At 45.7% G+C, this 23932-nt stretch overlaps 1 long non-coding RNA gene across 1 annotated transcript; it reads right to left on the bottom strand.

Moving 5' to 3' along the window:
- Positions 1 to 2941: 2941 nt before the first annotated feature.
- Positions 2942 to 7178, bottom strand: LOC143654769 (uncharacterized). Its single transcript, XR_013161929.1, has 4 exons — positions 7032 to 7178; positions 5792 to 6111; positions 4064 to 4178; positions 2942 to 3354 (listed from the first exon to the last, which is right to left on the bottom strand). It is a non-coding gene; the product is annotated as an uncharacterized LOC143654769 (long non-coding RNA).
- Between the last annotated feature and the right edge of the window lie 16754 nt (positions 7179 to 23932).

Raw genomic sequence — 23932 nt, 5'->3', positions numbered from 1 at the left:
GAGTGTGTGCTCCATTCTACCTCTCTTGAGTGTGTGCTCAATTCTTCCTCTGTTGAGTGTGTGCTCCATTCTACCTCTGCTGAGTGTGTACTCCATTCTACCTCTCTTGAGTGTGTGCTCCATTCTACCTCTCTTGAGTGTGTGCTCAATTCTTTCTCTGTTGAGTGTGTGCTCCATTCTACCTCTGTTGAGTGTGTGCTCCATTCTACCTCTGTTGAGTGTGTGCTCCATTCTACCTCTCTTGAGTGTGTGCTCCATTCTTCCTCTGTTGAGTGTGTGCTCCATTCTACCTCTCTTGAGTGTGTGCTCCATTCTACCTCTCTTGAGTGTGTGCTCCATTCTTCTGCCATCAGACACTGAGTTCAGCTGGCCCTGGGAAGGATCACTTCACTGAGTTTGTTCTGTGAGGCATATTCAATGCTTCTTGTCTATTTAGATATTTCAATACCATTTTTTGGTGATGGCAGGACAATAACAATTCTGAAATTAATTGAAAATAATTAGTGGTTTCTTTCTAGCAGGGGTTTGACCTAAGGTGGGCCTCCTCTTCTCTCTCATCGTCCTTTTCCCTCCCTTCTCTTCCCCTCCCTCCCATTCCTTGCCCTTTCTCTTCTCTCATGCCTCTTTCTTCTCCTTTCGTTGTCTCTCTCCTTTCTCTCTCTCTCATGCACACACATTCCTATGCACTAATTGCTGTTCTTTTTTTTAGGCCCTGTCAAGGGTTTTAAATTATGTGTCTTGAGAAATGTAATTTTCATAATTACCTAGTATAAGTGCTAATTAAATTAGGCATCCAGAAGGAAGACTAATCTTGAGACTTGCACGTAATAGACATTTTTTTGTTTATCTGATTTCACTCTGGCAAGCTCCTAGAAAGCCTCTGGCTTTGCTTGCTTGTATTAGAATACAAGTTCTACTGTATTCTAATTAAAAACTTTTCTAGTTCTTAATAATATATTTCTTACCTGCCCTAGCAATATTATATCTCCGCACCCCCACCCCCAAGGCAGGAACTCTGCCTTTTGTTTGTAAAACTCTGTTGGGCCGTGACCTGTTGACTTTTCTGGGTCAGCAAACCCCTATGGCCTGGTCACCCAGCCCTGCGGATGGACTCTGCCACCTCTGGGGCCACCTCTTCGGGCTGACAGCGGGGCAGGCCTCTTTAGGGCTCTTTTAATACAAAACATCTTGAAACTATGTTTCCACTCAGAACAGCAAGGAAACCGACAAAGGAATGTATCACGTGGTCACGAAGCCAAGACATGATAGGAGGAAAATTCACCGAGCACCCGAGGTGGGGTTCCCGGCCTGCTCCCCTGACTCCCCCCGGGGCTGGGACGGCCCTGGAAAGGGAGCTGCGCCATGGGGGGGCGGATGCCCGTTTGTCCCCGCGCTTCGCCCACCACCTCCCCCCCACCCAGCCTCAGAAACATATTCTGCCCAATTCAAAGGAAGAAATCATATTTATTCTTTGCTTTCAACCAGGTTCTTCCAAGTTAATGCATCAAAGATATTTAAAAATTGGAGCAAAGGCTCTTCTTCCCTGACTCTGTTTTATCACAGCCAAGATGGTGCTGAGAAAAACATCACATATTAGCAAGAACTGCAGAAATTTCTTCTTTCTTCTACACCCCCCGCCCCCATCATTCTATGCAAACTCTCCAAATATCAGACTGGGTGTGACTCAGCCATGATACACCAGGAGATTCGCAGCCTGTCCTTCTACCTTCCCCTCTGTCGCCATATGGCAAAGTTTGTGCTGCCAAAGACTGGGCGGGCTCTTGCCTCCAAATACATGTGTGAGAAAAGGTTTGTGCTTCCCGAAACCCAAGGCTGGGCTGCTGGGCTGCGCGGTGTGTGTCGTTTGTCTGCACTGGGTCATGGCCCGGGGTCCCCACGCCTTACAGGACCCCTGGTTGGTTTTCGCAGGGTGGCTTCTTGCCACAGCCTCTGTCTGACAGCCTGCCTGGCTCCAACCCAGTCACCATCTTCCAAGAGAAACTGCGTAGAGGGTTTCTCTCCCCCAGGCTCCTAGAAGCAACGGTCCCTTTAGAGAACAAGCGGGGAGGCGTCCTGCCGCCCTCCTGAGCACTGGGAGCTGGACTCATCTCCCACAACAAGAGCAGCAGCGAGGACGCTTGCGCTTGTGCAGAGAACGTGGAGTGAGCGTTTGGGGGTGGACGTAAATGGATTGCCCCCTTCAGGCTGTGTGTTTTATCTAGAATGATTTTTGGGGGGGTGAATGTTAACCCCACTGTTAAGAGACCTCATGGTAATTTTGAAGCTGTGAGACACAGAGATTCATTCGGGAGACTTACCTCCTGAAAAGGGCCCAGCGGGAAGCAAAGCTGCACCGGCGCGTCGGTGCCCCAGAAATGACTCACACAGGTTGCCATGCTGTGAAGCTGGAATCGTGCGGCAGTTCAGTTTCCCTCCTGCTCCTCCTCAGCAAACTGCGAGGGCTCAGTTGTAGGCGAAGTGTGTAATCAGTTATGTGGTAAAATGCCCGCGCGAGCTCAGGGCAGGTGAGACAAGGCAGTCCAAGGGAAACGTGGACGTGAGCACCACCCTGACACCCTGCAGAGGGCCCTCCTGCCGCAGGCGCTGGGGGCACAGGCAGCGCCAAGAGCCGGCCCGACTGGACCTGCAGGAGGTTCTGAGCCCTACTTTTCCTTAGAGTTTTATTCCCCAGACTTCTGAACAGGTCTAGCAGGCAACCCCCGTGCCGCTCCTGGCGGTGGTGGCTTCTGTGCGCCTCTCCAGCTCTCCATTGTCTACGGGGCTTCCAGGAGACCTGCATCCCAGCCCATCCCCGCTTCTCCCAGGTGACCCAGCTCTACAAGGAATTGCTCCTTTTAAGAGTTTTTCCCTTTCGAATGCACTGTGCTAAAAAATCTAAGAGATAACACAGTGATTATTGAATTGCTGCTGGGGTGTGAGGGTGGCTCGATTTTGACCAGCTGTTTATTTTTCTGCTAGTTTAATGGAGCTAGGAAGAGAACAAGGGCCTGTGGCTGTCCACGTGACCAGCAAAGCTTTGGTGAGTTGCTGCAGTTTTTTCCCTGCCAGAAGATGATTATTATACAAGGCAGTGATAAGCTGAATGTTTCCTTCCTTAGGAACCAGTCTGAGAATATCCCTTGGCTCCTGACCTATTCGGTCTCCCCACCAGCAGCTTGATAGGTTGCGGGCTGCAGCTGGGTCTCCCACGGAGCTCTCGGGCCACCAGCCCTGGGAGAGGCATGTGCCAGGTTCTCAGGTCTGAGGAGGACTCTCCTCGGTAGGCGGGTCTGGGCTAAGGTGTTTTGGTTCTTCCTCTTCTGTGACCTTGGGAAGAGTCCCTCGTGGATTTTTCTAGTGCATGGGAAGGAGAGTGAAAGAAAAGCTGCTAAAATAGAAGTGAGAGTTTTACAAATAGCCAAATCCCAGCGCTTATACAGTCCTACAGTCTTAGAGCTAGAAGGAGCCTTAAATATCAGCCAAGCCATCTGGCTTTGCAGTTGAGGGAACAGAGACCCAGAAGGAGTAAGGGACTTGTGTAAAGATGAGCCTCTGATACATGCTAGCACCTTCTTAGAAACGTCTTACAACATCAAATTTAATAAAAAAAGGATGAGAAAAGAATCTTCCTCCCCCCAACATCATCTCTCAGGTGCCGTTTGTCTTTGCAGTGCACACTGGGAAGGCTCCGTAAACGATTATTGAGTTGGTGTGAAAAAGTGTGCACCTAGCAAAGGTTTGGACAATTCTTTGATCTTATATTTACCCATAATAAATTCAACGCATATGTATTGGATGATCATCATGATGACTAGCAGTTCTCTCACTCACTGCCTGCAGGGTGTTTTGTGTGTCTTGTCTCATTAACCCTGAGACAGGTCAACATCACTGGCTCCACTTTATAGCCAAGGAAGCATCAAGATGTTCAAAGCTCAACCCATTGCACTGAGATTCAAGCTCAGGGTGACTGGATGCACAGCCGCTCTTCACTCCCGTGCTGCCGTGTGGAAATCAGCACTGTGCTAAGAGTGGTTGAAAACCTTAGTTTTCACAAGAAACTTACATTGTAGGGAAAAACAGGATCTCTGTACCAGGGCTTTGAGCTGGGGCGAGGGTAGAGGAAGGGACCGCAGGAGTGGCTGGGCTGTTTTCTTGATGTTCCTTCCTCTCCTTTCCATCTTTGGGAAAATTCAGCCCATGAATGAGGAGAAAGTAGAGATAAGTTAGAAGATTGGAAAGAGGTGGCTGCTGCCCAAGGGAGAATATGAAAGAGCACAAGAGAGCTGCTGTGGCCAGTTCTCTCTTGTGTGCACGTATGTATGGAAGTTGGGACTTCCTCTATTGGGTTCTGGATTTCATGCTTTCCTGAGCCTGTCAGGGCCACACTGGGACATGGGGAGAGGTGGAGGGACTTGGATAACTGTGGTTGACCCCCTCAGGTTCGGAAATCTAATAGATTCCTGCTACCCTTGGCCTTGAAGCTCCTAACAGCTGCCTCATTCTGCTGCCTCTTCTGTTACACAGAATCAGTGTTCTTCTACAGAGTCCGGTGGACGCCAAGAAGAAGTCGTATTCCTGCAGATACTAGAGACTTCCCATTGTTTCCTGTTGCCAGGGACTACATCTGCTTCACCTCGGCTTGGTATCTGGTATATAGTCTGTGCTCGGTAACTGCCGAAATGAATTGGTTGCATCTCTGAGAGGCAACTGAGAAATTGCTGTGCAATCCAAGGTATAAATACATGCTGAAACACAAATTGCCTATCCATTGGCAAGGGTAGAGGGGCCGTGGTAGTAGATTGCATAAACTAATGCATATGAAACTGGTTGGCTTGTACAACTCTGTCTATAGCAAGCGGGCAGATTAGGGCAGGCAGAAGCATGTGACGGGCTTGCCTAACAATCATAGCACACTAGGCTCCTCTGCCACAAATAAAACTCCTAAACATCATCCTGCTTATGCAATAAAATTGGGGCAGGAAATGAGACATGGCATCAGACTACAAACCCAGGAACTTGGGTTGCCTCATTCAGTTTGATGTAGGTATGATGTTGACATCCTCGCTCACTTAGAAACACAGTAGGAAGACCACCATCGAGAGAAAGGAGTTTAGCAGGTCTCAGAAGACTTGTTCACACTTGTCGTATCCGATCCCAGTCACTAGGTAAATGGGGCCAGGGAGGCAAGCAGTACCTGTAGTCTGCTTTTAGAGGGACTGATGCTGTGATAATCATCATGGTCTATCCCTTAAGTCTCGTTAAAACAAAGATTCCTCACTGCTGTCTTGGCCCTCAGTTACTGTGCCCAGCTGCCAGTAACCCCGTACTGAACAGGCAGGGTCCCAGTCCCTTCATTCACATGCATGAATTCAGAGGGAGCTTCCCAGAGTGCTTTTGTAAGGAAGGAAAGCTGGGGAGAGGGTGACTCTCTCCCTGTGGCATTCAACGTCTGGCATTTAGCCATTTTCAGTGGGAGGTTCTCGTGGAGAAACACAAAGTCAATCTTTGGGGAGGTTCTACAAAAGAACATGCGGTGCAACTGAGATTCCACCCAACAGGAAAGGGTCCGGCACAGCTTATGCGGTTATCAGGATGGTCCACCCCTCCTCCTGTCTATCAGAACTGCCACAGCACAGTCCAAAGCCACAGAGAAACAGCTGGCCCATGTTCCTCAGAAAGCCACCTGAGATGGAAGGAGACTCTGACGCCCCTGATCCTAAATCCTGATTTAAGCCTGGTGGTATCGCAGTAATCCCCAAAGTTGTCATCAAATTCTCCAAACTGAACTTACTTGAATTAACCTGATGACGATGATGATGATGATGATGATGATGATGGATCAAAAGCACCTAAGAGGGGCATCTGATTGAACCAAACATCATAGGGTGGCTGTCAAAGAAGTTTGACTGAGTTCAATCCAGGTAAAATGCAAACCCACAATTGGGTAATTCCCGGGGTCTTCCAGGGCCTCCAGCACTCGGGTCGGTGGAGAGGAGCAGATGGGAGCAACAACAGGTCACATTCTGATTCCCCTGCCTGGAAATCTGCTGCTCTACCTCTGCCGGGGATTTCAGCTATTCTGGATGGCAGTGATTGACATCTGGGCCTGTGCTGAAAACACAAGTTTCTTCTGAGCCATTAAAATTCATAAAGCCATTAGCAGTTAAGATATGAAAAGCTCTTGAGATGTTTTTGTGCATGCAATTGTTGTCTATTTTGTGTGAAAACAATCATACCTATGGTGAAAGTTTAATATATTTATAAATTTGAGTCAGTCATGTCAAGACTCTGTGGCTTATTGTCACAGAGGGGGTAAGAATGAAATGAAATAGCACACATGAATGAGCTAGTTTGAAGATGTTAATGTCACAAGCATTTTCCCTTACAGCTCTCTGGGGAAAATGTATGACAGGAAATTTGAGATAAAGTTCTATGAGTCTCAAAAGTTGAGCTAGGAATTATAATGATTTAGATATGACATAGGAATTAGACTGATAGAAACCTGAGCAGAAGTCATTGGCCAGTGGGTCTCCTGCTCACTCTAGAGGTCACAGGATAGCCAAGGAGGTCTCCGACCGTCTCTTCACATGTTACAGAAAAGCAACCACTATCAGCTTCAGACGGGACCTGGCAGCTCCCCAACTTGAAGCCCACCTTAAACACTCCCCAGATATCTCTTTGAGCCCAGAGCAGAGCAGACACAAGGCTCTACTCTGGAGTAACAGCTGTCTCCTCGGTCTAGAAGCCATGTAGGCTGGGGGTGAACTGTGAAGACTGTTCATGAGCACATGCCTTTTCTAAGAAGGTTGGCTTCCATGGAGAAATATGATCCTAATGCCTCCAGATCTTTAAACTTTTCAAGAGAATCAGAATTCTGGATTTTTATAGTTATTTGTTTTATTTTTATATTTTATATTAAGTCTTCTGATTTTTAAACATTGGTGTTTACCAACAAACCATGACTGTAAGTTGCAAACCTACCAGTTTACAACTCAAATAGATAAGTTCCACAGGTTTTAGTTGAGTCTTACCTTGTGCCAGGCATTGATGGATACACTGTGGACATATACAAAGAGAATCCTGTGTTTCCTCCCAAGAAGTTCACAACCCACTGGGGCTGAAAGACTAACCCGTAAATAGATCATGTGAGTGCATTGTGGAGGCTGCACTCAGGTACAGAAGAGGGACAGGTGACTCAGCTATGGAATGAGCATGTCACAGAGGGTCTCCTGGAGGCAGTAACACTGGAGGAGTTAAGTTTTGAACCTGAGATGAGCTTTGAGGAGTTACCCAGGTGGTCAGTCAGGTAGGTTGGGTAGAGAGATAAGGACATTCCAGGGGAAGGTCACAAGAGCAGAGACAAGAGCTGAAGAGGAACAGGGTCTGGCCCATGTAGCTACCTACACACAGCTTAGTGAGTGATGAAAGATGAGAATGGGGATGGGGGGATGGGCAGGCCACGGAGGACTTCGCCTTATTGGCCAATACACCTAAATATTGGCAGGACTTGGAGAATGAAGGCAGTGGGGACTGAAGGGGTAAGAGTCAAAGATGATTCTCAGATTCTAGGTTGGGTGATGGGTGAGTGATGGTTAGGGTGACTGTGCTGAGTTTGTACCCCAGAAAAGGCCGTGTTATTTTCATCCATCCCTGTGGATGCAGACCTGTTGTGGGTGGGACCTTTTGATTAGGTTGTTTCAATTGAGATGTGATCCACCCAATTTGAGTTGAGTCCTAGTTCATTACTGGAGTCCTTTATGGAAGGATAAAAGGCAGAAAAAGCAGAGAGAGCTCAGAGAGAAACACCCAGGGAGAGTTAAAGAGAAAAGTGCCAGAGATGCTAAGGAGAGGACCCACAGAAACTCAGAGAGAAAGCCACTGGAACCAGAAGCTAAAAGCAATGAAACCCAGGAGTGAAGGACCAGCAGACACCAGCGATGTGCTTGCTATCTGACAGAGGACCCCAGATGCCAGCAACTGTTCTTCGAAGAAGATATCTTCTTCCTGATGCCTTGATTTGGACATTTTCATGGTCTTAGAACTGTAAATTTATAAGCTGATAAATCCCATCGTTAAAAGCCAGTCCATTCCTGGTATATTGCATTTTGGCATCTTTAACAAACTGAAACAGTGATATTCTCATCTCAGTTTGCCCATGATGGTCCCAGTTTTCAAACTGAAAGTCTTGCATCCTGAGAATCCTCAGTCCTGGGAAAATTTGGATGGTTGGACACTCTACTGATGGTTCTCCAACTAACATAGGAAGTAGTAGAAGAGGCTACAAGTTTGGGAGGGGAAGATAAGGAACTTGATTTGGAGTGGATTGAATTGAATTGCCGATGGGCATCCAGGTGAGAATATCCAGCAGACACTTGAAAGATAAGTCTATATTTCAACAATGGGAGAGGTTTGACTTGGAGAAAGTGGGTTTAGGGGATGTTTTAGTTTGTTAAAGATGCTGGAATGCAATATACCAGAAACAGAATGGCTTTTAAAAAGAGAATTTATTAAGTTGCAAGTTTACAGTTCTAAGGCCATGAAAATGTCCAAATTACTGCACCAATAAGATGTTATCTTCACCCAAAAAAGTCTGAAGCTGTCTGGAACACCTCTGTCATATGGCAATGTCTGCCAGCTTTCTCTCCTCATTTCATAAGGCTTCCCCAGGGGCATTTTCCTTCCACGAGTATAAACACTTCTGACTTCGTGGGCTCTATCAGCACTAAAGCTTTTTCCAAAATGGTTCCTTCTTACAGGACTCCAGTAAGCAACCCCACCTTGAATGGGTGGAGACACATCTCCATGGAAATCCACTAGTCAAAGTTACCACCTGGGGTGCCAGGGTAGTTCCGTGATAGAATTCTCGCCTGCCATGCAGGAGACCTGTGTTCGTTTCCTGGACCATACACTTCCCAAAAAACAAATAAGCAAAGAAAGAAAGAAAAAACAAACAAACAGAAGTCCAACAAATTGTGCTGCAATAATGGGATACTCACATGGAAAAAGAATGAAATGTGACCCCTGCCATACAGCATACAATAAGAAAAAAAAAATTACCACCCACGATTAGGTGTTCACATCTCCATGGAAACAATTTAAAAAGACCCCATCCAACATGAGGGACTGGTATGGATTCTTTGTGGAAGAAAAGGAAATGTCTTCATATAGATTATGGTGGTGAAGGCATGCCTATACACTTAGGTTGGATTGTATGATGTGTGAATAAAACTGTTTAAAAATGAACAGAGAGAAACAAGTGCTAGAGAAAAGGTGGAGGAAAGATGTACCTATTCACTGTTGGTAGGGAAACTGAGGGGTGCAGCCCCTTGGAGGGCAGTGTGGTGGTTCCATAGGAGGTGAGGGGTGGGGTTGCCATAGGATCCTGCAACCCTTTGCACAGTACACGCCTGGAGGGACTGAGAGTGGGGACACAAATGGACATTTGCACACTGGTGTTTATGGCAGCCCTGATCATGATTCATAAGGGATTGGGGTGGCCTAAGGGTACAGCAACTGAAGCTGTGAGGCATGCAACTAGGTGAATGAACCTTAAGGACAGGTTGTTGAACGAAATGTCAGGAACAAAAACAAATATTACCATGCCTCACTCATATGAACTAACTATAACATAAAACTCAGTGAACTGAAGTCGAGAGCATGGGTTACCAGGCTGGGGCCTACTGTAAAGGGTCCTGGATGGTAAGTTCTTACAGCATCACATATACTCAGGAGTTGTATCTGTTATTTCTAAATTCTGAGATACTGAGCTGTCTGTATGTAATGTGGTTGTTCCCAGAAACTTTGGGTATTTATGTGACACCTGAGACTCAGAGTTACAGCTCTGAAACTATGAAAGTCAGTAGTACCCCATACAGGAACTGTTGAAAAAGTGATGAGAATTCAAGTACAGACATGAATGAAGCTGATCTGGATAGGACTAAGGTAAATCAGAATACAATATAAAGAATGATATCATCCATTTTTTAACCCTAACCCTAACTTCAACTTCTATGTGAGACCAAAGGGAGAAATGTTTGTTTTGTGCAAAATTTGTATTTTGAGTAGTGCATTTCCTAATCTAACTTGTATGGTCAGTTCAGTTGACCACCATAAGTACGTGGAATTTTGTTTAATTGAATAGGGCATGAGATTTTGTTGATTTGTCCAGGTAAGTGTGATGCCCTGATATATCCCAGAGTAATTTGGGCAGTGAATAAAGAAGTATTTGCAAAGTCCCCTTGAGGGACTGGGGAGAAAGGAGAAAATATTCAACTTTCCCATTTGGAGAATTTCTGATAATCTTGCAAGCAGTGGGGACAACCAAATCAATAGGTAAAGCCCTTGATCTTGGGGTTTGCCCCTATGAAACTTATCCCTGCAAAGGATAGGCTAAGCCTACTTAAAATTAAGCCTGAGAGTCACCTCCAGAAAATCTCTTTTGTTACTCAGATGTGGCCTCTCTGTCTAAGCCACCTTGGCGGTGACTCACTGCCCTCCCCCTCCATGGGACATGACTCCCAGGTGTGCAAATCTCCCTGGCAATGTGGTTCAGAAATCCAGGAATGAGCTTGGACCCAGCATTAAGAGATTGAGAAACGCTTCTTGACCAAAAGGGGGAAGAGAGAAGTGAGACAAAATAAAGTGTCAGTGGCTGAGAGATTTCACCCAGATTTGAGAGGGTATCCTGGAGGTTATTCTTACGCATTATATAGATATCCCTTTTTAGTTTGGGAGTGGATGGAGGGAGGTTCCTGAAACTGTTGAGCTGTGTTCTAATAGCCTTGATTCCTGAAGACAGTTGTATAAAGAGATGACATTTCTATTGTGATTGTGAAACCTTGTGTCTGATGCCCTTTAATCCACGGTATGGACAGATGAGTAAAAAATACGAATAGAACATAAATAAATAATAGTGGGGACAAAGGGTAAAAATAAATGGCATAGTTGGAAATACTCGTGGTCAGTGAGAGGGATGTGTAAGGAGTACGGTGTGTATGAGGTTTTTCTTTTTATTTCTTTTTCTGCAGTGAATGATCATGATGATGACACACAACTGTGTGATGATAGTGTAAGCCTTTGATTGTAACAATGTGTGTGTGGAATGTATGTGTGTGAAGATTTGTCAATAAAAATACTTTTTAAAACATAGATCCCAGCCAGCAATATCGATGAGGATTAAAGAGCATGGCTTTCCCGGGGTCCGGGACAGATGCCAGCGGGCACGGGGACAGCAGCATAACTGGTGGTTGTTCAGGACTATCAAAGGTGTTTAGGGTTGAATCACCCCGGGTGAGAGTGGAAATTAAGAAGAGAAGTGGCTCTAGAATGGAATTCTGGAGAATCGGGAAGCTCCCACGTTTAAAGAGCATTTAGGGAAAGAGGAGCCCAGAGAAGTGACTGAGAAGGAGCAGCCAGAGGAGAGTTAGGAGGACAGAGGGAGGGCGGCATCTCGGAGGCCAAGTGAGCAGGCGGGTGTTGGAGGCAGGCGCCGGCCCCAGGGCCGGGAGCGGGAGGACTGCAGCCCCGTGCGGAGTGGAGTGGGTGCCTCCTCGCCCGTCCTCTCGGCCGAGTCCTCTCCGCGACCTGACAGGGGGAAGCCAGGTGGCCCCCGGAGGAAGGAAGGGCGGTGACGAAACAGAGACAGCGGGTGCAGTCCAATCACCAGGAAACCTAAGGGAAGGGGAAAAGACAACGAGCGACAGCCAGAGGGCCATGCAGGCTCAGAGGGAGCTATTGTGGTTGAATAAGTGAGGACCAGACAAGCGTGGGGGGGGGGGGGATGCCACACAAGGTCGGGTGGTTTGGTGAGGTGGGGGCCAGCGAGGACATACAGAGAGGAAAAGTTTTAAAGAATGTTTTTGCCATGAAACACGTATATTTAGTTAGGTCGAGTTTAGGAATCATCAATGGGTCATTCAGGGCCAGTGGTGGGACCCCGAAGGCAGGGCAGTGGGGCTGGTTCCGGGGGGCGGGAAAGGCGGGCACGGGGCCAGGCCACCGAGTGTCCCGCACGGGCGACTCCCATCGCTCCCCGCCCACCGCCTCCCCGCGGCGCCCGCCCTTCCACTGCTTCTGGTGTGTTGTTCAGCAGCCAGAACCACTGAGAGGATGCGCGTGCCAGGTCAGGTACTTTACCTGCGGATTGTTTCCATGAAATACAAACGTTTTTCTGGCAGGAACATAACATACATTCTTTTAGACATTTTGGTCAATGCAGAAAAGTAGAACTAAGTTAAGACCAAAAAATCACCTCCCTGGCAACCGCTGTTACTTTTGGCATCTTTCTTTCTAGGCTTTGCATTGTGGTTTTGCAGTGCGAGGAGAGTTGGGCCTCTTCTCTTCTGAGAAGAGCAGATCATCCCAGTAGGTCATTCCTGCAGAGGCACCAGGACATCTGAGCTCCAGCAACTCTTCCACCGCTGTGGGGCCCGAGCCTTGAGGTTTCTTCCGGCTCATGAGATGGTGGCACCAGCAGGCCACCCACCGAGGCCTCACCCGGCACCCGCGTGTCAGGGCCCTGAGACGTTCTGCTCCTCGGAGAAGCGTTTGGACGTGATTTCCACTGCCCAGCTCCAAACTCCAGAGTCTGCTGAACCCTGGCTGGAGATGGGAAACAGAAGCCTTTTTATGCCCTCCTTGTTGGGCAGGGAGTCCTTAAGGAATCCACGTAGGACAGCGAGCCAAAGCTTAGCAGGTTTATTGGGGTGAGGAAGCAGGGAGAAGGGGGGTGGGAGAGCAAAAGAGAGGAAGCTGGTGGGAGCCTGAAAATGGCCCCAACTGGGAAGCCAGCGAAAGGCAGGAGAAAACGTTCCGGCCCTCTGTTCTGGGAGCTGGGTTTTAAGGGGCCAGTGACGCCAGGAGGGGAGGGTCCTGCTGGAGTGTGCTGTCCGGTGTTTGGATGGGGGCTTGTTAACCTGCGATCTGATTGTTTGCTGGGGTTCTGACCCACGGCTCTGTCCCTTAAACAGCAGGCTCTGCAGAAGAAGCTGAGGGGTCCCCAGCTCACCGAGTCCACTTTGAAAGTTCTCTTTCTGAGACATGACACTCCTTTCCTGTATTAAGTCCGGAAATTAGCACTGACTGAGGATGCGTTTCAACGCAAGGCGCCTGTCAGAGAATCTCTAGCGATTGGAGGCATCATGCAGTAAACTAGGAAAAGCTTGATTGAGTCTAGCTAGTAACTGAATTTAAAGAAATAGAAATAAAATAAAATAAATAAATCTGTCTCAGAATTTCCCAAACTGTGTTCTCAGAAAAAAAAGGGGGTACTCTGAAAAAAAAGAGAGAGAGAGAGAGACAAAGCAGTGATTAAGTAAGTTTAGAAAATGTTAGGTTAAATCAAGATGATCAGGTTTCTTTACCATATGGCTTATTAGATCTTTAAAAGTGTTTAAATGTATTAGGAATGCCAGTGGGGATATGGCGCACACGTCCCCGGCTAACCTGATCATGGGACTGTTTTGTCAAGACACACCAATTAACACCCCAGAGAATGTTCATTTTCTGTGGAGTAATACTCTTCTAGCTCCTCCCAGTTCCCCGAGAAATGGTTTTTAAGGCCCATTATGATCCTTCAGTTATTAGCCCTGACTGTTCTGAACATCATGGTGATATTCTGAGCTTAGTTTTAAAACCATAACTTAACATTTTTGTACTATGACTTATGTCATAAGTTTTACAATTTCTTGATTTGCAGGACTGTTGTATTTTTCTAAAGCATGTGGTTTAATCAACTGAGCACCAACCTGTGCCTGCCCCATCCCAGAATTCCTGCCTCTGAATTTTCTGTCCATTGCTGTGTGGTCTTCGTGAGTCATTTAACTTTTTAAAACAGGGTTGGGTGACCTGACAGGGGCCCAAGAGCAGGGGGACACTCAAGCAAGGGTAGCCGCGAGGGGTCCATGGAGACCCAACATTAAAAACTAGACATGGTAGATATGTGCATATAGACTTAATTTAAGCTTGATAAATGAGACAGTCCAAAGTATTAGAAACACAGGATTAGCACTGGGTAAAAAACCTGGATGAGTGGTTTGGAGAGCTGCCTTCCTCACCTCCACTCTTCCTCTACCAAGCTGTGTGTTCTGAGGCAAGTCACTTCACCTCTCTGGCTTTAGTTCTCCAATTACCTGTCCCTAAACTGCAGAGATTTACTCAGACCATGTACAATGTTCCTTGACTTTATAGTATTGGTTGATTTTTTACCTAATCAGCAAAAAAACTGTGGAAATGAATTAACTAACCCCCTTGGAACCTTCAAAATAGGGAAGTGGCAATAACCATATTTGAGTTTTCACTCTGATTAATAATTGAAAGCGTAAGGAGATAACAAAGGAGAAAAATCAAGCTGTGAATGATGTAGTAGGTGATGTGTGGAAAAGGAAAACATGAAAGAAGGGTGGATGCTGTGGCGGACAAAGCATTTTTATAAAGAGTAGGTTTGGGAAGCTGCAAGGCCCGGATTTCAGGTCTTGGCTTTGTCCCGTGTCTGTAAAAGCACTTTAGGGCCCTTGGGATGCTCCATCTGAACCTAATCACGTGGGAACGAGCGTGCTCAGCGCCCCAGCTCCTGAGCTACCTGCGGCTTCCAGGAGGTCCGGCGTCCCAAAGGACCGCGCAGAGCTGTGCTGCAGCCGGTGCCTGGTTGTCATACGGGGGCCTCAGGCGCTGGGAACAGCTCAGGTCATGTCACTAGAATTGGGTAAGAGCCTCATTTGTGAGTAAATTTTATGGGAGCTTCCAACATCAGAGTCGAGGGCAAACGCTGCTTCCAAGAAGCAGGCAGCTTGGACAGGGGCTCCTAGGAGAGGGGCGTGATTAGAGAATGAAAGCACGTGCCTTTGAAAATCTTTGCATTCTTATCACCTGTGTATTAGCATTTTGCCAAAGGATAGATGTTTATTAATGTGGAGCAAATGGAAGAAATCATGACTATTTAGTAAATAGCAGTAATAGAAGAGACTCCTGAGAGCTCAACCTGTGTTTGTGATTTCCTTGGCTTTTGGCCTGATTGTTTACTAACCTTTTAAAGGAATGTGGGCCAGATAAAGGGAGTAAAGAAAAAAAACAGACTGCATTCCATATGAATAGCTTGATTTCTTTGTTTCCTAAATTCAGCTATTCACAGACACTGCTTCCTACGTTGTAAATGCTAACAGTTTTGAGGAGTGGAAGGGCACTGTTTGCTGTTATATGAGAACCCAATCCCATTTATTAATGCCCCTCTTTCTTGCAAAGTCCCTTTCCCATTTCTTCTCACCTCCACCCCCATCTCTTATCCGTCCAGGGAAATGTTTGCCAAATGACTGATTAGACTTTCACAGTAAATTGCTTTCTTTTTGAGATGATCCTGATAGCATTTTCACAGCTTCCATGGAAGGCTTGAAGATTATGTGTCTTATCTTCAGCAGGTCCATATCTTTAGTCTAAACTGGGTGTTATCTTCAGGGATTTGGGTGTGTTTGAATGGGTAAGTTCTTTGAAGTTTGAGAGACGGTTCTTCCTGGGTCTTTCTAAACTCTGTGAATACCACCATACTATCTATTCAGACCATTAGTGATGCAATTCCAGAACCAATTGGGTGATTGATTATCTATAATGAGGAAAACTGGAAGATAAGCAGGGTGAAAATGAAGAATTGAAAGGGAACCTGGACTGTGTTCTGGTCTGCATTCTGGTTTTCTCGATTGAACTGGTGTTGGGGTGAGCCAAGGGTGAATCGCATGGGGGCCGGTTGTCTCCAGCACAGCTGTCCTGCCTGTGGACTGGACCCACGGCCATGATGTTCTTTAGCTCGTTCATGAGCGCTCTGCAACTTTGTGAAGCTGCTGAAGGCTGGTAATGCAAAAAGGAAAGGACTTACTGAAGCACCCAAGCTCCTGGTACTGAGCTCAAGGCTGTGGCGTTGTGGTTTGGGGGGCCAGAGAATGAGCGCTTCCCTGACCGGAGGGCAGGTGTCTTCTGGAGCAGCGTTGCCCGCCCTCCCCGCAACAGCCCCCTCCCCAGGCATCTGGGTCTGAAGGTCGCGGAGCTTCTGAAGTCACAAGAGTGGGCAGTAGCCTGATGTGTGGGAGGTGTTAGTAACTTGTTAAATAGTTACCTACCCCCCCCCCCCGCCCCCCTGACCCCCATGCCTATTTACCTGTCATGGCCATCATTGATTTTACTTCTGTTCTCTGTAGCAACAAAGAACAAAGAACAAACATTACTTTCTCTGACAACCCCTCGCCCTTCTCAGTCTTCTATTATTTTTTGTGCTTCTACAACCCCTCAAAGATGACGGTAGGTGACTCTGAAATCCCTTTAGGCTCTGGAATTTATTTAATTCGCACAGACCTGGATTCTTGGGGTCATTTGGTATGGTTTAGAGCCTTGCCTACCTGGAACTGAAATGACGTCTTTGCTGTATGCCCTCTTTGTTGTACCTTCTTGAGGCTGAATACCAGACTCTCTGTTGAATAGCACAGAAGGAAAAGAAGCAGTTGGCCATTTCTGTTTTATTTCTCTTCCTTCCATTAGGATTATAACAACTTTCCTAAGCAATGTTCTTTGCGATTCTCCTTTTTTCAAACGTATCTTTAAAAAGCAGCTGCTGGGTGTGCGGGTGGCTCAGTGGTAGAAAACTCGCCTTCCATGTGGGAGGTCCGGGTTCGATTCCTGGACCGTGCACAGCCCCCCCCAAACAAACAAACAAACAAAAAAGCAATTACTGCTATATGGTATGTCATGTGTCTCAATAAAATTCTGTTTAAAAAAAGATACACAAATGGCCAATAAACACATGGGAAAAAAAAGAAGCAACTCCATAAAAAAAATTCGGTGATAATTAAATTTTAAGTTGTGTAGGCAGTTTTGTTTACAAATCTGATATTTTCAAGTATTAGCATAGTTTTTATAAATAACTGGTAAGCACACTATTTAGATTTCCATAGTGTTAACAATTGGAATTTCCCTGTTGTTGGAAAATTGTTGTTGGGATATTTCACTGAGGTTCTCTGTTATTTTTCAAATATATGTTGCCCAATATTTCACTGTGATGGCAAGTACTGCAATAAGTATCTTATACGTTTTTAAAAATGCAAAGAAAAGCAATTGCAGGCTCTAATCTTTTTTGCATTCTCAACTAATATCTTTAGAAGTCCTAATATTATTCCAATCAAAATTTTTGCTAAACTTCATAAAGTAATACTCTTAGCTTAAATGCTCTTGGACTTCTGTTAAAACAGTTTAGCATCCTATTTTTTTCACTTGATATTATATCACCAAGAATCTTTCCAAGGCATTAGAATGTATGTATACATATTTTGTTCATTCTTTCCATAAACATTTATCAAGCAGCTGCTATATGCCAGAACCTTTAGTAGGTGTTGGGGAAATGCTGGAGAAACAACCTGGAATTAGAAATGAATTAAATAATTACATGAACGTGTAATCGATTACAGTAAGTTCAACAAAGGAAACACATGTGGACCACGAGGGACTGGGGGGGAACCTTGCCTAGGCCGGAGTGTAAAAGCTCCTCTGAACACCGATTTCCCCGTTTGGAGACATTGCACCATTTCTGATCTTTGGCTCCTTTCAATAAACCCGCAGTTAACACCTATTTGCCGAAGTGACATTATTTCCTTAGGGTAGGTTCCTAGAAGTGTAATTACTGGCTCAAGAGTATGGGCATTAAAATGTTAATAATGGGGAAAACGGTTAGGGGAGCATACCGGAACTCTGTTCTAGCTGCATGATTTTTCTGTAAACCTATAACTGTTCAAATCAAAATATTAAAAATGTGAAGAAAAAAAGAATATGAGCATTTTATCACTCAAGGCATATTGTTTAAAGACTTTCTAGGAAAATCAGTGTGGGTTTTAAAGGCGGTTACGTTTCTTGGAGCACCAACCGCCTTCACGGGAAGAGCAGACTGATTTAAAGAAATTGGTGAAATTAGGAGTGAGAGCAAGGGCTGTGTTCACTGCACAGGCTCTAAATCAGTGCTAGGCAAGGTGTAGCCCTGGCCGGGGCAGACCCCGAGATGCGCTTATGGTCTGTAATAAGTACAGCAATTAAAAATGAAGCTTAAAAACTTAAAAACTTTCATAGTAATGTTGTAGTGGTTTTATGTAAAAAAAAAAAAAAAACTGGTATGTATAGTGCATGTTGTTTTTGCATTTTTTCCCTAGCAATCCTTAAGTTTTTTTTAACAGTTGAAACACTGTTTCATGATGGATTGGGGTGGGCATGGGGGCTAGTGATTCATAAATGTAGACAAATTCCCCTCTGTAGACCCAAAGCCCCAACTGATATCATGATTTATTTCCCTTTCTTATGAGAAACCAAGGAGATTAGCAAAATTTTACTACAATCATGTGTACTTAAGCCACACAAGATCTGTGTGTAAATCTCTCCGAAAGATAAAGCACACCTGCCACAGACGAGACATGCGTTGTTTGAGGAATTTCCGTGAGAAATCACTTGGTCCAAGAATTAGGATTGCTTGCTGCTTCTCTTTGCACTTAGAATACAGCAAGACATGCAACCTCTGAGCCTGCCTGTGAGGAGACAGTAGAACTGTGGCTAGATGCTGCCACGCTTCATTTTTTCCCAGAGGAAGTAATTAAAGGTGTTAAAAACTTTTGTTCCTGAAACCTTCCACCAGTTGTGCCCAGAGTATTTAGCTGCAGGTTAGAAGATACTTCCTTTGTGTTCATAGCCTCAATAACCGAGATCAGAACTGTCAGACATTTGGTATGATGAAGAAATCTCCCTAGCCACAGATTGAAGCTAGTGTGGATAATATCTGAGTGTCGTTCAGCACAGTATTAGATAGAAAAGAAAAGGAACTACACAATTACCTTTTGCTTGTACTCTAGCTCTTGGTGTTTTAAAAACAATTAAACCCAGAGCTACTGAAGAAAAAGATCTCATCCATAAAGTTAGTGAGGTCCCCAAACAGATGAGAACTGTATTTTCTTAAAAATACTGCCTCCCACCAATTTGCTGGTCAATATAGGAACCAAGCATTTTATTGGATCATTTTAAATGGAAAAGTAGCAAGATAGTCATGTACATTGAAAAGTACAGAGTCTGAAGTCAGACAGCCTGGGTTTAAACCCTAGACTCTACGTTTTTTTTACCAGCTGGTGACTGGGTTTGGGTTACTTTCCTGTCAATACCTCAGTTTTCTCATCAATATATTGGAGATAATAACAGTAAAAGAAAAATCCATGTAAGGTATGTAGTACATAGTTTTAGCAAGCCCTCCGAGCTATTCTTATAATAAAACTCATCAAAATAAATTCTGTTTAAAAGAAAGAGAAAGGAAAGAAAGAAGGAAGAGAAGGGAAGGGAAAAGAATGGAAAACTATTTTCTAAAAAACAATGGAGGGCGCAGGCCACAGTGGCTCACAGAGTTCTCGCCTGCCATGCGAGAGACCTGGGTTCCATTCCCGGGCCATGCACTTCCCCAAACAAACAAAACTTCAACAAATGGTGCTGCAATAACGGGATACTCGCATGGAAAAAGAATGAAATGTGACCCTTTCATACAGCATGCAAACAAACAAACAAAACCCAATGGCAGCTTTTTCCCATTTTTCCTGTAGGATGTTGAGAAGGAGCAAAGGATTTGGAGTCTGATGATTTGGGCTTTGGGCTTTGGGCCGGGCTACGCCATAAACTAAGTGTGTGAGCCCCACACAGTCCTGAGGCACTGCTGGACCTCAGGATCATCTTCTCTTCTGTAGATGGGATGATGTCAATAACACCACCTGACAGGGTTGCTGTGAGGAGAAATGTATAGGAGGTACCTTGTAACTGATAAGCAAGCGGGTAGGGGTCATCTCGCTCAGCTACTCTCTAGGTCCAATGTGTGCCTGCTGACCTGGCTCCTGCAGGTGGTGACCCCTTTCTGATTGGGGCGTCAGCATTGGACTTTCCGTTCTTCTGGGCTCCTGTACAGCGGCTGCTCATTGAGTGTGGTTGAGAGGTAAGGCTCCCGACTGGATATGGGCATGCTTTCTGGATTGCTCCATCAGAACAATATGCCCACAGGGGAGGGAGAGCTTCTTCTCGGGCCGCTCTGCATTTGGTTTATCAGAGTAACCTTCTTTGGAAATGGAAGTTTGAGGTCCCATAAGATCAGGTCTTTAAAAAAAGCGTGGGGGTAGGAGTGGAAGGGAAAGTGACTCACAAGGGGAGAAAACTAAAGGCCCAGAGGCCAGCGTTCCACGTGCACGTGTGCACGCCTGTGTGACGCCAGGCTGTAGCTTAGTTACTGGATGGCTTCATTTCCTTGTCACAAAATGTGGCTTTGCAATACCAACCTACCTTGCCGGATTGCTATCAAAAATAAAATTAAAACTTGCCACAGATATATATTTTGTCTACTGACTGCTCCAGGATTTTCTTGTTTAGGGTAGATTAGAAACCTGAAAAGAGCAACTTTTCCTAGTTAATTTTAAGTAGATTTCCTAGAAAAGAATACTTTGCTCTCCCCTTCCTGACTTTTCTCAATTCCATTCTGGGAACTGTTCACTAAATAACACAATTTACTGAAAGCATTTGTTTCCTCTACCTTATAAAAATGTGCTTTCATCAGTTTTAACAAAAGTCATGCCAATGCAAAGTGTAATACTGTGGTTTATGGGAATCCTGCATTTTATGCAATACTTTTCTATAAACCTACAACTTCTCATTATTTTTTTATTATTTAAAATATATATTTATCAATTCTATTCCCAGTGCCTGCTCATGCAAAAATAATATATTTGCTTATTTATTTATCTAGAAGTAGTCACACATACAAACCATATTACACAACCAGTAGCTCACAACATCATCACATAGTTGTGTATTCTTCACCATGATCATTTTTAGCACATTCGCATCACTCCAGAAAAAGAAATAAAAAGAAAAAACGCATACATCCCATACCCCTTACCCCTCCCTCTCACTGACTACCCGTATTTCAATCTACCCAATTTTTACCCTTTATCTCCCCGTTATTTATTTATTTTTTATCCTTTTTTTTTTCTTGTAAAAGCATATAGTTATACAAGCATCTTTAAGACTCAAGGCTACTGGGACACAGCTCCACAGTTTCAGGTACTTTCCTCCAGCCACTCCATTACACCATAAATTAAAAAGGGATATCTATATAATGCATCAGAATAACCTCCAGGATAACCTGTCAACTCTGTGTGAAATCTCTCAGCCACTGATACTTTATTTTCTTTTTCTCTGTTCCCTCTTTGGGTCAAGAAGGTTTTGTCCTTCCTATGAGGCTGGGTCCTAGCTCATACCACATCCATGTAAAAAAAAAAGCAAAGACACAGATAGATCCACAAGAAATGTAGCAGGTAGCGTGGCCCTGCCAACGCCATGAGTTGAACTTCTGGCCAAACGAACTTCTATTGTTTTACCCACGGAGTCTGTGGTGCTCTGTCGTGGTAGCCCTGGGAAGCGAATACAGGGTGTGGGTTAGAACCAAGGTAAAGCTGGGCGGTGGCGGGGAGCCATTCACAGCTGCGAGTGAAGGCCACGTCCTGACTGGCCCTAAGGCGGCTCCAGCCCCGCTCGGTGGCTGTAGACAATGACTCTGGCCTGGGGAAGGTAGCGGCAGGGCTGGCAAGGGGGCAATGCCAGCCCCTCACTTCTTTCCTAGGGTTTCATTTCGGTCCAGGCTCCTTCACTTGGATGACCTCCACAATAATTAAACCTCATTACACTTAACTTTGAAAATGATTTTCAAAACTGCTCAAGGGTATTAACTAATAAGTACTCTAGGGGGTAACCATTAGGTCTTATCATGTGGACAGACAAAGAGTCTCCTAAAAAAACATCCAGTGCATTACTCTTAATTAAATCTGGTAACAGACTTAATGCACAACCTTGGGAATTAACTTGCTAAAGTGATTAAACAAAGATTCTTGGCACCCAAGTGCTCCAGTAGCGGGAACATTTCAAAGATTCGCTCAGGTCCGACCAGAAACCCAGGACTGGGGCTGCTTTGAATCCCGGGCAGGACTCATCAGCCTTGATGTCAGGTGTAGGTGAGCTGAGGGTCCTCAGGCTCTGAAAGGGAGGAGCCAGGTGTTCTCCTGGAACAAGTGTGTTTCCCATGGCTAAAGTCCTTCCTTTAGCAACTGACAGAAAAGGAAGGGGGTCCCTAAAATACCGAGACGTTCTGAGACTACAGTGCTGTGCCTTGACGCGGGTCTTTACCTTCACCAGGCTGAGTCCAAGGGGATCCCTTTGTATGTGGTGAACTGTGTCCTTCAGTTCATAGGGCAGGATCCTTCCTTGCATTTTCTCACTTCTGGTGATTCTCAGCAATCCTTGGTGCGCCTTGGCCCCCACTGCCGTTCCACAAGCACTGCCTCCATCATCACGTGACTTTTTCCCTCTGTGTGTCACTGGGTCCTTTCTCCTCTTCATATAGTTGTATTTACTTAGAGCCCACCCTAACCCAGTTTGGCCTCACCTTAACTAATCACATCTTCAAAGACCCCATTTTCAAATAATGTCATTATTTTGGTTTGCTAAAGCTAGTAGAATGCAATGCAGTAGGAATGGGTTGGCTTTTATAAAGGAAATTTATTCTATTGTAATTTTATAATTCTAAGGCCAGAAAAATGTCCAAACTAAGGCATCCAGAGAAAGATACCTTGACTCAAGAAAGAAGCAGGGATCCAGAACACCTGTGAGCTGACAAGGCACATGCGATGTTTGCTAGCTTTCTCCGCCAGCTCCTCATTTCAAAGGACTTCCCAGGGGTATTTTTCTTCAGCATCTCCCCAGGTCTCTGGCTGTGTGGGCTCGCTTGGCTCTGAAGCTCTTTCTAAAATGCTTCCCTCTTAAAGGGCTCCAGCAAGTGACCCCACCTTGAATGGTGGAGACACATCTCCATGGAAACCACCTAATCAGTTTGGTGGGTCACATCTCACTGTATACAACTTAATTAAAAAGGCTCTGCCCAGCAATATTAAATAAAGATTAAAGAACATGGCTTTTCTGGGGCCCACAACAGATTCCAGTTGAAACATTCCACCTCTGGACCCCAAAAATACATGTTCTTTCCATATATAAAATAAATTCATTCCATTACAATATCACAAAGCCTTAAACAAGTTCAGTCACAATACCAAGTCTAACAGTACAAAATCTCATCAAAGTTAGCTGCAGGCATGGTCTGTCCTAAGGCAAAATTCTCCTCTAGCTCTGGACCTGTAAAATTGTGAACAAGTTATCTGCTGCCCATATACAAAGGAGGGACAGTCACGGGATAAATGTTCCCATTTCCATAGGGAGATATTGGGAGGGACACAGTGTCACCGGCCCTAAACCATTCCAAAAACCTGCAGGGCGGACTCCATTAGATTTCCTCGCCTGAGGGTAATTTACCCTTGAGGCTTCAGAGAGCAGCAGTCCCGCCCTCTCCAAGGGCCTGCGCGCCCCGCTCTCTGCTGGGGTGGTGGTCACAGCAGGGGGGTGCACTGCAGGGGCCTCTTTCTCAGCCCCACCTTCTCCCAGCGGCGGGCTCCCACGCAGCCCCACTCCCACGTCCTGGCGCGTGCTCGACCTCCAGAATGGGCTCCCGCAGCCCCCACCTAACATGGGGGTGCACTGCAGGGGCCTCTTTCTCAGCCCCACCTTCTCCGAGCGGCGGGGCCCACGCAGGCCACTCCCACGTCCAGGCACGTGCCCGGCCTCCAGACGGGCTCCCGCAGCCCCCACCTACGGTTCCCACCCTTTCCGAGGTCTGGGGCACCAAAACACTTCCTGAACAAAGAAGTAGAGTCCCATCCTCTGCTTCTGGGGCAAACTGCCCTCTCCAGGCATGTGGGTCAGCCCACTCCTGTGCATTTCCTGCCTCCAGGCCTTGGCTTCTATGGTTCTGCCTGTGAAGCCATTTTTCCTTCAGTTTGACCCTTCTCTGTCC

Source organism: Tamandua tetradactyla, chromosome 14, assembly GCF_023851605.1.
Source record: "Tamandua tetradactyla isolate mTamTet1 chromosome 14, mTamTet1.pri, whole genome shotgun sequence".
Lineage (NCBI taxonomy): Eukaryota > Metazoa > Chordata > Mammalia > Pilosa > Myrmecophagidae > Tamandua > Tamandua tetradactyla.
The sequence above is the reverse complement of the archived record's forward strand: the minus strand, read 5'-3'. Positions and strand labels throughout refer to the sequence as shown.